The sequence below is a fragment of the Ciconia boyciana genome, chromosome 1 (genome assembly GCF_034638445.1).
Source record: "Ciconia boyciana chromosome 1, ASM3463844v1, whole genome shotgun sequence".
Classification (NCBI taxonomy): domain Eukaryota; kingdom Metazoa; phylum Chordata; class Aves; order Ciconiiformes; family Ciconiidae; genus Ciconia; species Ciconia boyciana.
In genome coordinates, this window is record NC_132934.1 from 63,772,394 (window position 1) to 63,784,800 (window position 12,407).

At 44.5% G+C, this 12,407-nt stretch overlaps 1 protein-coding gene across 1 annotated transcript in view; it reads right to left on the reverse strand.

Moving 5' to 3' along the window:
• TBXAS1 (thromboxane A synthase 1) overlaps window positions 1-9,959 on the reverse strand; it is a 248,046-nt gene extending 238,087 nt beyond the window's left edge. Inside the window, exons 1-2 of the mRNA XM_072871750.1 lie at window positions 9,923-9,959; window positions 8,599-8,682 (exon numbers count right to left, since the gene is read on the reverse strand). The gene's annotated coding sequence lies outside the window, so the exon portion shown is untranslated. The remainder of the gene's footprint in view (window positions 1-8,598; window positions 8,683-9,922) is intronic.
• Between the last annotated feature and the right edge of the window lie 2,448 nt (window positions 9,960-12,407).

The following is a 12,407-nucleotide window of genomic DNA, read 5'->3' on the forward strand; positions in this document are numbered from 1 at the left end:
TATAGAGACAGCTTAGCCACAAAATACTGCAAATGACATGCCACAGAACAGCTTAAAAAAACCATGAGATTAATCAGAGACTAGTTTATGTGTAAGCTTTAACAAAGCCCATGTACAAAACTGTGTAAGTATATATGATATTAATTTATCTTAAAGACAAAAACCTTTCCAAAGCCAAAATGAATTCTTAACATCTTTAAGGTAGACCAATCAAAAAGATCAAAGGCACATTTCACAGAGACATTTTTTATATTTAAAACAACCTTAATAGCCGAAGTACTGGGAACATTACTGTATTGGAATAGAGGGATTTACAGTGGCCGTCTATGACTTCATTATTACTATTCTGTTCAAGGACTGACCAAGCAGATTAATCAGATTATTTTGTACTCCTGCATGATAAACTATGGCAAACTACTCAACACACAGACCACTGAGGCATCCGAGTCCACTTATAAAGATCCTGCTCTGCATTCAAAACGGATGGGAGCACCAAAAGGACACCATGGGCTCATGGAAAATTCTTGAACCACCTTGAATAAAATCACTCCAATGAACTGGATCTCAAAAGGCAAACACAGTAACTGTGAAACCACGCTGAGGAAGCCACTTTCATGACACTTCCTACTGAGAAACAGAAAGACACACTTCTATACTTAAATTGTTTCCCCAAGTCAGAACCTGGTTATATTAACCTAAGTGCTTCTCAGAAAACAGGCACCCAGCTTAAAATTCTAGGAAAGCTAAAATATTATGCAAACTTGCACTTCACTAACAAATTTCTTAGCTGACTAAAAGTTATGGTACTTCAAACTCAGTCAATATCACAGGGGCTAAAAAACTCATTATGCTAACTAAATGTAGTGCCGCTGTACTAAGTCCCCTCTAAAGCAACAAGCTGTGAGATATCCTAGTTATTTCAAAGAACTCCACTTAGAAATAGCACAGATTTTGTGGTCAAAAGGAATGACAGTTTCTTCCTCTTGCTGTGAGAGCTTGGAATGAGTTTCTAAAATAAAGTTACCTTTGCTAATAGTGACATTAAGATCTTGCAACCCCGGTGAAATTCCAGAGAAAGCAGAAATTAATGTAGCATCTGCTGCCCATGGCCAGGCATTTCTAAGCAAATTTACTTTATTAAATAATCGGTAACTTGTTTATATTTCTATAGCTTGCTTTAGAAACATTGATTGATTCAAGCAATCCTATAATTTCATTGTCCTATAAACTTGACTGGAGATAAGTAAGGATTTATGTTCATGGATCAATAGCTCCACATTGACAGCAAAAGCCAAAGAACCCTGCCTAGACTAGTCTTGTAGTTGCAGAGAGCCATATAAATGTTTGCCTTTGTAACAATATCATGGTAAGGACCAGTAAGTTATAATTTCTTCTGTGAAGTTCAGTTTTTAAACACCATGAAAAAAACCTAACCTTCTTTGCTTGATTGAAAAGCTACTCTAGATAGCAAACTCAAGGCTTGAGTTCTCCAAACTGTGTTTCAGTGCTGGACCACAGGTCAAAAGAGCTGTGAAAAAACAAAACAGAAGCACCTTGTTCTATAACTTAATTAACTAAACTGTGCTTATCAACTTCTCTTTCATCCATTAGCTTGTGGGATTGACACCAAAACATATAAAGCCCAGTCCTTTTCTGCACTTTGCAAATAGGAAGATGCAGAATGCTGGTTTTCCCCAATTAACGGAAATATTTTGAGAGCTCAGTGTGCATTCTGTAGCTACTACATTCCCCACCTTACCTCTCCAGTTTGCAGTTCAATAATTTTATTGTGGAATCCTTTCAATATGATACAAAGAGATTTCTTTAGAGAAAGATTACACACAGCTTCCTTAAAAGCAGGGCAGCCGCCTTGGAGGCAATTAGCCACAGCAATTGGCGTTGCACAGAGCAGTGCAATGGCTCCTGGATTGCCAGCTGGAGAAACCCTGGCCATTGCATCCTTCAAGTTGCCCTAATGGGAGAAAGGGAGTCGAAAAACAAATAGAAAGGATAAAGGGGAGAATAGCAGCCAAGAAGAGGCAGATCTGACCACCCTGTCACAGGAGGACAGCCGCGGCCATCTGCCCTGCATTCTGCTTGTGAAAAGGACAACCCAAAAGTTGGATGAACGTGCTGCTCAGTACCTCTTTCAAAAGCATCAGATTGCTGATACAGACCATCAGCAGCCTGCACACGTGCCCTGGAGATGGGCTGCCAGGGCCAGGAGCGGGGATGGGATGGGATGGGATGGGATGGGATAGGATGGGATGGGATGGGATGGGATGGGATGGGATGGGAGCTGAGGGCAACCCCCACGTAGACCAGCCCTCACCAAGGGGTACAAGCCCACCAGGCTGAATGTAGGAGGCAGGTAATAGGGTCCATTGGCACAGCAAGGGGTGAGCCAGGACCAGGGGCCACCCAGGGGGTCAAGTCAGCAACTGAAGCCTCAGACCCAACCTTCAATGGGGTTCCTGGGCCCATGGACAGAGTGTGTAGGTGAGGGGTCTCATGTGAGGCCAGTCAGGACAATTAAGATCTATTGGTGCCCTCAGGGACCTGACAGGCTCAGTACTAAGGCCTAGAACAGGTAAAAAGGTAATGACGGACACAAGGGAGCAGGGTATTTGAAAGAGTAAATTCACTAATACAATGCATTTATCAATACCCGGTCAAAACTCAAAATGACAAAAGGGGGAAGGCACCAAAAATCACAAAAACATTGAACCTCAGATGAGGTAAAGAAGCATTCTTCACCTGAGGCCCACCACTATTTTTTCAAATAGCACATGTTTCCAGAAGAAGCCCCACAGATGTGAACAGAGAACATTCCCATGAGTTATGGCCCTTAGGCTGACCAAGAATGGTAGAATCAGGTCTCATCTGGGATCTGCAGGTAGTATCAGCTCTGCCTTTATGCTTTATCTCTGTCTAAAATCAGAGGGACTGGAGGCAATTATCCCTCCAAGATGAATAAGAAAGCAAAAAGAAAGAGCAAAAGAATGTACAATGGATTAGACAATACAAACATGCCAAAACCAGGACAGGCATTACAACTTGGGTACTCCCACCATCTAGTCTCAGCACAGAAGAGGTGGTAAGCTGGCACAAAGGAAAAAGAAAGGTCAAAATCAAGAAAGTCAGACTAATACTATTGCCATGGGAATTATTTTTATACTTCAAGAAGCCCAGAAGCGATTAGTCTACATCCACATGTAGAAAGGCAGTACAACTGCAGAGACTCAACCTGGCATTTCAATCACTGAGGACCAATGCCAGTTCTTCAGCAATTCTTTAGTGGCATTCACAGAGTCTCTCTTTTAGGCTGCAAAAACATCCCTTCACGGGACAAGTTCTCCTGGAGAACACCAGGTACAGGGTTTGGTAATGCTGCTTTGACTCCTGTAGACAGGCGGGGGGAGGTTGGTGCCCTGTTGCCTCTCTTGCCTTTGAAAATGTTCCCCATGATAAATATTTCAAAATGACAATAACTGCAGTGTGAACAATCATGCTGGATATTTTCAGATGGCAGTAAGAACACAAAACGTATGGTGCACTGGGGCACACAGAGCTGCGACAGGAAGACATATAATAACTTCACACTCTGGGGCAAATCTAGGGGCAATATAAAATACATTGCAAAGCCTTATCTTTACTGATGCCCCTATCCGGGCGATATTCACTGCCTAAATTTATGCATCACATGATGAATAATTCTTGGTAGATCATGCCTAATATTCCCAAAGGCCTTCTTACCCGTATGAAAGGGAGCACAGATAACTAACATGCAAATTGCAGCCCCTTACATACTGCAGAAGAGCACATGTAACATACGAATGGCTTTAGTCTAGTTCAGCCTTTTGTGCCCTCCCATTCATTGCTTTTTTGCTGCAGTCCTTTCTGCTGACCCCTTGTACACTAATTCACCAAATCAGAAATCCCGTCAGCATTCTCATTCTCAGCAGATATGTTGTAACATGGACATGCATAACTGGTGAGGGGGCAGAAAAAAGAAAAAGTGAAAAAACAAACTTACACAATCACAAAACCAGCATTTCCAAATCTCAAGTTCTTACTGCAAGTCTTGGCTTAGTTCAGATTTTTGCTAAAGCACTAGTTCTTCATTTGTGCAATTGTGACAAATACAGGTTTTACTGGGGGCAAAGACGGTCAAGCCCTCAAAGCAAGGAAAAAAATGTTCTCAGGCTGTGAAACTCAAAGGATCAGGGCTAACATACTAATTCAACTATTTTAATTGCTCAGTTAAAAAAATGCATGTTTTTCCTGAAGTCTCATGAATCTGAGAGTAAATTTGTGATTTCTGAATGCCTGAGGTTAGCAATACTTGCAAAAGGGCGTGAACCCAATAAGCTGACCTGTTAGCCATGGGAAGAGAGGTTAAGTGGAAGACTAAATAATGTGACATACGAGTTGAAACAGCAAGAAGAACTTAGTCTCAACAAGATTTCAACCCTGCTGACACCCATGTTAACTTGCTCCCTCAGACTGAAACGTAGATGGGATCTGCACTTAAGGTTCACAGTGAGTGCAGCCTCCTACCTCCTTCCTACCTTCTGCTGCCTTCTACCAAGTGGCAGATAAGCACAACCTTAGACTGTGGCTGGGCTAGTGAAAAAATGAAATATGTATCCTTCTCAGTTTCACTGAAATATTAAAAAAAAAATAATTAATGGAACAAAACTTTTAGCCATCATGCTTTATCCTTTTACTGTCTGCTGATCAGAGCTAAGGTTCATGCAAAACCATGGCTCTGTGACAATCTGAGAGGACCTCTTTGAGAGGCCACAGAGTCTAACAAAGTCTTCAAGCTCCAACAGTCTCGGGGGAAGGGGGAAGGAGGGGTTAAACAATTCTTAGAAGTTTCTTCCTACTCTGAACATGCTGCTGCTTTCTTTACCTTCAGCCAATTAAGTCCAACAAGCTCAAGTGAGCAATTGCAATGATAAATCAGCTCTAGTATGAGCATGGCCAGGAGCCCTGGCAACTGTCCACTTTTAACTTCAGCTCTTCTTCCTCACCATCCATTTTAAAGTATTAATTTTAACTCAGAACACCACTACCTGCAGACCCTTCCCACTCGCCCAACTCCGATGGTTACACTCACACACCAACCGAACTGGCATGATGGGATCTCTGGCCCAGCACAGAGTCCTACAGCTATCAACAAAAATTTAAACTAGGTGCATTGGAAGAGATGCAGCTTAGACAGCCAGACCTGTCGGACAGGTACCCCAATGTATGGGGTACTTTCCTCTTAAGATCCCCTGCTCTGTCTGTGGCACTTCAGGCTAACTAGAGGAGCCAGCAACTACGCAGATGCATGGCAAAGGAGCTGGGACTACTTCAGACAGCCCAGGGACAGTGGGATGTTATGATGAACTGTAATTCATTTACCTTATATTCGTAAGCAAAGTGACACATGAATGCAAGATGCCCGATGGAGTAAGCTGACTGGAAATGGAGAAGAGACTGGGGTTTCAGATGGGACCTATATTTACGCAAGACTAGAAGCCTGGGGCAGAAACAGCAGAGACACCGCACAGGACAAAAGCCTCACCATACATTTGATAAAATATAGTTTCTTCCAGTCACCTTTACCTTGGTTTCCCGTGGTCAAGTCTGTAAAGCAGTGCGGCATCAAACGAGGGAAGCGGGTGCTGAGAGGGGCCTTTGCAGATGCACATGGGTATTTTAATGGTGTAGCAAGGAATGGAATTTTTGTAAGGCTGGTGCAGGTAGAATCATAGAATCATTAAGGTTGGAAAAGACCTCTAGGATCATCTAGTCCAACCATCAACCCAACACCTCCATGCCTACTAAACCATGTCCTGAAGTGCCACATCTACACATTTTTTGAGCTCCTCCAGGGACGGTGACTCCACCACCTCTCTGGGCAGCCTGTTCCAATGCTTGACCACCCTTTCACTAAAGAAATTATTCCTAATATCCAATCTAAGTCTCTCTTGATGCAACTTGACGCCATTTCTTCTCATCCTATTGCTAGTTACTTGGGAGAAGAGACCGACCCCCACCTCACTACAACCTCCTTTCAGGCAGTTGTAGAGAGCCATAAGGTCTCCCCTCAGCCTCCTTTTCTCCAGGCTAAACAACCCCAGTTCCCTCAGCTGCTCCTCATAAGACTTGTGCTCCAGACCCTTCACCAGCTTCGTTGCCCTTCTCTGGACACGCTCCAGCACCTCAGTGTCTCTCTTGTAGTGAGGGGCCCAAAACTGAACACGGTATTCGAGGTGCGGCCTCACCAGTGCCGAGTACAGGGGGGTGATCGCTTCCCTAGGCCTGCTGGCCACACTATTCCTGATACAAGCCAGGATGCTGTTGGCTTTCTTGGCCACCTGGGCACACTGCTGGCTCATATTCAGCCGGCTGTCAACCAGCACCCGCAGGTCCTTTTCCACCAGGCAGCTTTCCAGCCACTCTTCCCCAAGCCTGCAGCATTGCATGGGGTTGTTGTGACCCAGTGCAGGACCCGGCACTTGGCCTTGTTAAACCTCATACAGTTGGCCTCGGCCCATCGATCCAGCCTGTCCAGGTCCCTCTGTAGAGCCTTCCTACCCTCAAGCAGATCGACACTCCCGCACAACTTGGCATCATCTGCAAACTTACTGAGGGCGCACTCGATCCCCTCATCCAGATCATTGATGCACTCTGTCCCTGTGTGGTGCTCTCAGTTCTCTGGATGGAGAGCACCAACTCCAAGGGTAAAATATTGTTTTTCTGTTAGTATATGTAACTCCAATTAACCTTATTGGAGCATTGTGGGTACACTGAGAAGATTACACTCCTTAATGTGCAGTTACAGCTGTATTGTAAATGCAACATTACACGCTTTCTATTATGGTTCAAGACCGCTATGCTCTTCAAGACTGTTATAAACCTCAGAAAACAGGGGTTTATAATGGAAACACTGAAACACTCAACTCTAAAAGCCCTGGCAGAGAGGAAATATAGCTATAAATTCAGCTTCTGTTTTCCAGCATATACATTGACAAGGTATGAATAATATGTATTTCTACACTTAGAACAGACAGAAGTACACATTGCTCAGGGTAACCTTTGCTGTAAAAGTGGAGGATGGAAAGAGCTCAAAGTGGAAAGAGCAACCTTTTGTCTTGTCTTTTATAGAGTTACTGCAATTGCAATAATGACATAAAAACACCAATTGAAATTTAGTAGCCTGTGCACCAGGGCTGGATTCTGAATGCACTTTTTTTAAAAGGGTGGGTTATGTTTCTACGGTAAGCAAGAAAAAGACACGACCCCCCCTCAAACCCCTTCAGCCTCCTTTTTTTTGAAAAAAACAAAAAAAAAAAAAAAGAATTGGCTATTTAGATACTGTTCAAATTACATTGCAAATCAACTTGCTATCCATTGCAAAAATGGATATTGTCTATATATTCTCTTCTATCTGTAATCTGGTCCCTAGCTTCTTAACACTACCAAGGAGCAAAATTTGTGCTAGCAATTACTGGACTTGCTAATGTAAAAAGACCCCAATCTGTTTGGCAAGAGAAAGACAGGCAGGCAACTGTACTACCATTGGGGCTGTGGCATTTCAGAATTTCTTCAGATATTAATAGCAACGGCAGAGGGTCAATACAATCCCATTAGCCACATCATGCTCTTTGACTTCTGATATATATGAGGAAAGGAAAACAAAACCGACACAACTGCTTTTTGGGAGGTACGCTGATGTTGCATAAACAGGAGAATCCATGCCTGTTTTAGACATTGCAGCCCAACTGGCAGATGGGGAAATGTGGAGTAGTGAGATCCATGCATTTTGCTCACACAGCCCTCACCTCCAGGAGGGAGGGGGGAGAGGCACCCGCTGCTGCTGCTGCCCACACGGGGCTCGGTGCAACAGGAGCTCCCACCACCACCATCCTCCTCCTCGGGCACCTGCCCTGCCCCGCCCCAGGGTTTTGGTGGCATCCTCGGCCATGCCACTGCTCTGGAGACAGAGCTGCCAGTCCTGCAGTGGCTGTCATCGCCTGGGTTAAGCCGGCACGTGTGGTGTCAGCGTACAGGGAAATACCCAGAACTCAGTGAGGCTGCATGCAGATATGGTCCCCCATTTTTTATGTTAGTGCTGCTCACATTTGGCAAAGTTTCTTAAATGTGTAGGGAATGTTTTCAGATTCAGTGCCACTGCCCCCATAAATTATTTTCTATTACCTACATATTAGCAGTGTCTCTAATACTGTAAACAGGGAGAACATCAGATATGCCAGAAATCTATGAGGTGTATGAAAAACTTCACATGAAAAGCAGCCCACAAGCCCTCCCCACTACAGCAGCTGCATTTTTTTAAGGTAATGGATTAGTTCACAGAGAGTTTAGCAATTCTTACCAACACCTCTAACATTAGCTATAGCATACTCATTTTAGATGTATATCCCCTCCTTGTGGGTAACCATTCGAGGGCACTGTGTTTAACATTTCTGTGTGTTTGATTCGTGAAGAACACCTGCTCGGTAGCTTTCTGCTTTCTGCCTTTCCATATGACAGCAGCCCTGGTGCCCACAGGGCACAACTCAACACGCCCAAGAGCCGTACCTCCAAGTTGACCCAGCGGTGCCAAGTCTCTGAGCAGGATGGGAATTGCCTCATTGTCCAGACCTGTTCAGCATTTGGCAGCGTCTGCAGAGATTAATGGCAAAACTACTTTATTACCATTAAAAGGGCAACACAATTCCCAGCAGAACTGAGAACTGCCTTTCGCGTCTTCTCTTGGGTGAGACCTTTACTAGGACTGACTCATGTCTGTGCTTCCACTTTTTTCATTTAAATAGGGTCTTGCATCAGTAGCCTTAGCTAAAAAGTTCTACTCTGCTCCTGCAGTCTTCAGTGTGCCCAATGCTTGCTGTCCCACCCCTAAAGCAGTAGCTGAGAACCAGCGTCACTGGCTGTAAGTAGTACATACAGCAAATCTGCAGTCTTCAGCATAATTAGTAAACTACTTGTAGGAAAGGACCCCCAGGGTATAACTGTGTCATTGAACCCAGTCCCTATGCATTGGGGATCACCGTGTGATGTACGTTCAGCCTTGGAAGGCCCACAGAGCATCCTCGTGCAAAGTATTTCCCAAAACTCTCTGGCAAATTTACACTCAGGTGTAAGTACCAACAGGATCCCAGGCAGCTACTTGTTAGAGGATCACAGCCAAAATGTTCAGGAGTGTTTTACCTGACCCATGAAGTACACAAAGCCGTTTCTCCTCCCTGCGCTATCCTGACCGCTGCTCTGTTTTATTAAGCAGCAGCATGAAACTGAAGCATTTCCAAGGATTTTCACCGTAGTGATCTGCACAGCCTGAGACTTTCAGCTGCCTCCAGTTCAGCAAACAGCAGAAACGCTGGAACAAGGAAACGTACGCACGCAAAGGCTGTTGCAGCCACTTATGCAAAATTTGTATTTGGCTATTTCTCTCTACTAAGATCTAGAAAGTCAACTTAAAAGGAAAAAAAAAAGAATTAAAAAAGCAAGCTTAAATTCAGCAAGAAGCTGGATAAGACCCTTATTCACTAGAGAAAGATTTCCAGTCCCTATAGGGAGTGGGATTCCCTCCCCCACCTTCTTCTAAGATTGAATGATCATTTATTCCTGCTAACCTTTACATAAAGGAGCCAACAGCCACACTTCTAACCACAGCTGCAAGGGAGAATGACATCCCTACATGGCCGGTCCCACGTGCTAATGCTGCAGACATTTCCGCAAGCCAACCCAAATCCAGATGACTCGCCCAGCGATGTGCCACAGGAACGACATGGCAAAACCTCCCAGCCAAAAGCACAGGGCGAGGAGGACCAAGGCGGGGGCAAACAAGATTTACAGCCCCTCTCCTCTGCCAACTCCACAGCAAATACTAGGAGATCCTTACCTTTCCATTTCTCCCATGCCTCCTCCACTGGTTCCTGGTTGGGCTGCCAGCAGGCAGCTGCACTGCAACACCCCGAGGGGAGCAGTGGGGAGCGGAGTCATCGCTGCCTCCCACGAACCAGACAGGTGCTTGGAAAGCTGCCCTCGGCCCAGCAGCCAGGCAGAGGCCGCGGGACTACAACTCCCAGAAGGCCCCGGGCCTCCCTGCCCGTCTCCCTCCCGGCTGCCCCTCGCCACGCACTCTGGGGGTTGTAGTTCCTCAGAGGCAGCGCCACACACCCCACACCCCTGCCGCCACTCCCGCTGACGTGCCCTTGGCGGGAAGGGAGGCTTTGCACGGCTGCGAAGGAAACACACGCTCTGAAACCTATTGTTTAAAAAAGAAAAACAACCAAAACCGTGTATATGTATGTATATGTATGTATGTATGTATGAAAAAGGAAAACTCAGCAAATATTTTTGTCTACAGTAAGGGGAAAACGGGAAGTTAGTGTAGTGGCAATGCTCTTTCTGATTCTGGTGGGGGGTTGGTTTGCTGGGAAGGGAGGGGGGAAAGAAGAGAAAAAAGGCTCATAAGCAAGTATTGCCAAACAACTTTGCAAAATCAGATGGGAAAAACATAAATGTTCCGATATACCAATTAGTTAATGACTGGCGTCAAGCCTACAAATGTGCCCATACTTAACTGTATCCTCCACTGAAGTGAATGCAATTGAATCTCATACTCCAGTTGCTGCAGAAACTCGAGGCCTCTAGAAATTATAAGCATGGCTTAGTAGTGGTGAGGTTTTAGAAGTAATTAAGGGCTTATCCACATTGGGAGTTGCTGCAGAGTAGCTTCACTTGCATAACTCCCCTCCCCTGTGCCAGACATGTATTTCACACTAATACTGCTTTATTCTGAATTAGTTTGCAACATTCGGGCTTTCAGTTCACAAGCTACCTGTGCCTGAATTGATGGACTTGTGCAAGGTGAGCCTAAACTGCATGTTCTTTTTTACCTTGTCTTTACCTTTTTACCTTGGGCATCTCTTCCCAAAAGCTAGGCATTTTCTTTTGGAAACTAGAAGTGAAGTTTCTCACACAATAACTGCTGTCCCGAATTTGGAAGATCAATAGGAACACCAAATGCCACGAGACCCACAAAAAAACCTTTGGGAGCATGGCCCTATTTGACTGACTGGGAATGTTTGTTTTTCTAACACCGAGAGGAAGGCTGTGCAGAGGAGAGAAAGCTCTCCTTTCAGAGTAAAATCTCCTCTTAGTAATTAGTTCTTGTGGGTAGCAAGTTTTAACGATACTTCATGGAGAACATAAAATTCATAATCTGTCCAGAGTATACTCAAAGCTTTAAAGTTTTGCCCAAATTTTATTAATTGCATATGCATCAAAAATGTGAACAATGTTAATGTACAATGAGCCAGAGAAGTTCTTCCAAGACCAGTACGTATTAAGCTCACGGATATACAAACAGGTCCCCTTTACCTGAGGTGAAGAGGAGGAGAAGGAAAGGTCCTAGATAATGGAAAATAATAATACATGAGCTATGCAGGAGGTTTTAGTCCACAGACAGACAGGTGGTACCCATGAAGACTTCTTAGCTTCCACACAGCACCATGCCAAAGGCGCCTCTGTGCAGTCGTATGGCAATGTTCCTAAATGAAGAAGACTTCCCAGAGCTCGGGACGTGATGCGGAGGCAGACACAGAGTCCTGCCAGAACTGCAGAGGACCCACACGGCTCCGTGGCTTGTAGTGCTGAGGCACAGCCCAGCTCTGCGCGGGGCTGGCGGGCAGCTGCAGGACTTCTTCGCTCGAGTCAAACCATTGAACTGCTTCTGGACTCCGTCTGGCCCAGGGAAGAGTTTAGCTGCTTTGCAAGGCACTGCAGCCCATCTTATACTTCTAGAACAAGCTGGCAGCACATGAATAGCATACTTAAGCCATAACCTGGATAAGCCTTCCAGGATAATTGAGATTCTACAGTATGTGACTTTTAAAAGTAGGTTTTCATAGACTTGCTAGAAAAATGTGAGTTTTGACCTAGCACTTTTCATTCCAAGATTTCTGAATAATCTTTTTTAATGCAGGTTTAGAAAAGAAAAAAAAATAAAAAAGAAATAGTATGTTCTTTTGACTTCAGTTCAAGTTCAATTGATAGAAGATCTATTAATCACTGGCATGCAATTTACATCGAGAATGCCTGTATTAAAGCAGAGACATAGAAGAGCTGGAATGGATTGCTTCCCCGAGATCTTGTGGCATTAAGAGTGGAGCTATGCTTGTTTTCTTTTTTTGTTCTGAACTCTGTAGCATTTGGTTGACTGAGGCAGTATCTCTTATTAAAACTGAGCTGTAAGAGAGCTGCTTTTGTGAACACACAGGATTATTACTTATTCCAACAGGTATTTTGTTAGTTCCTGACTCTGCAAAGACTTGCATAACTAAATACACCATGAATAAGTCCATTGAAATTGCTAAGGTCTG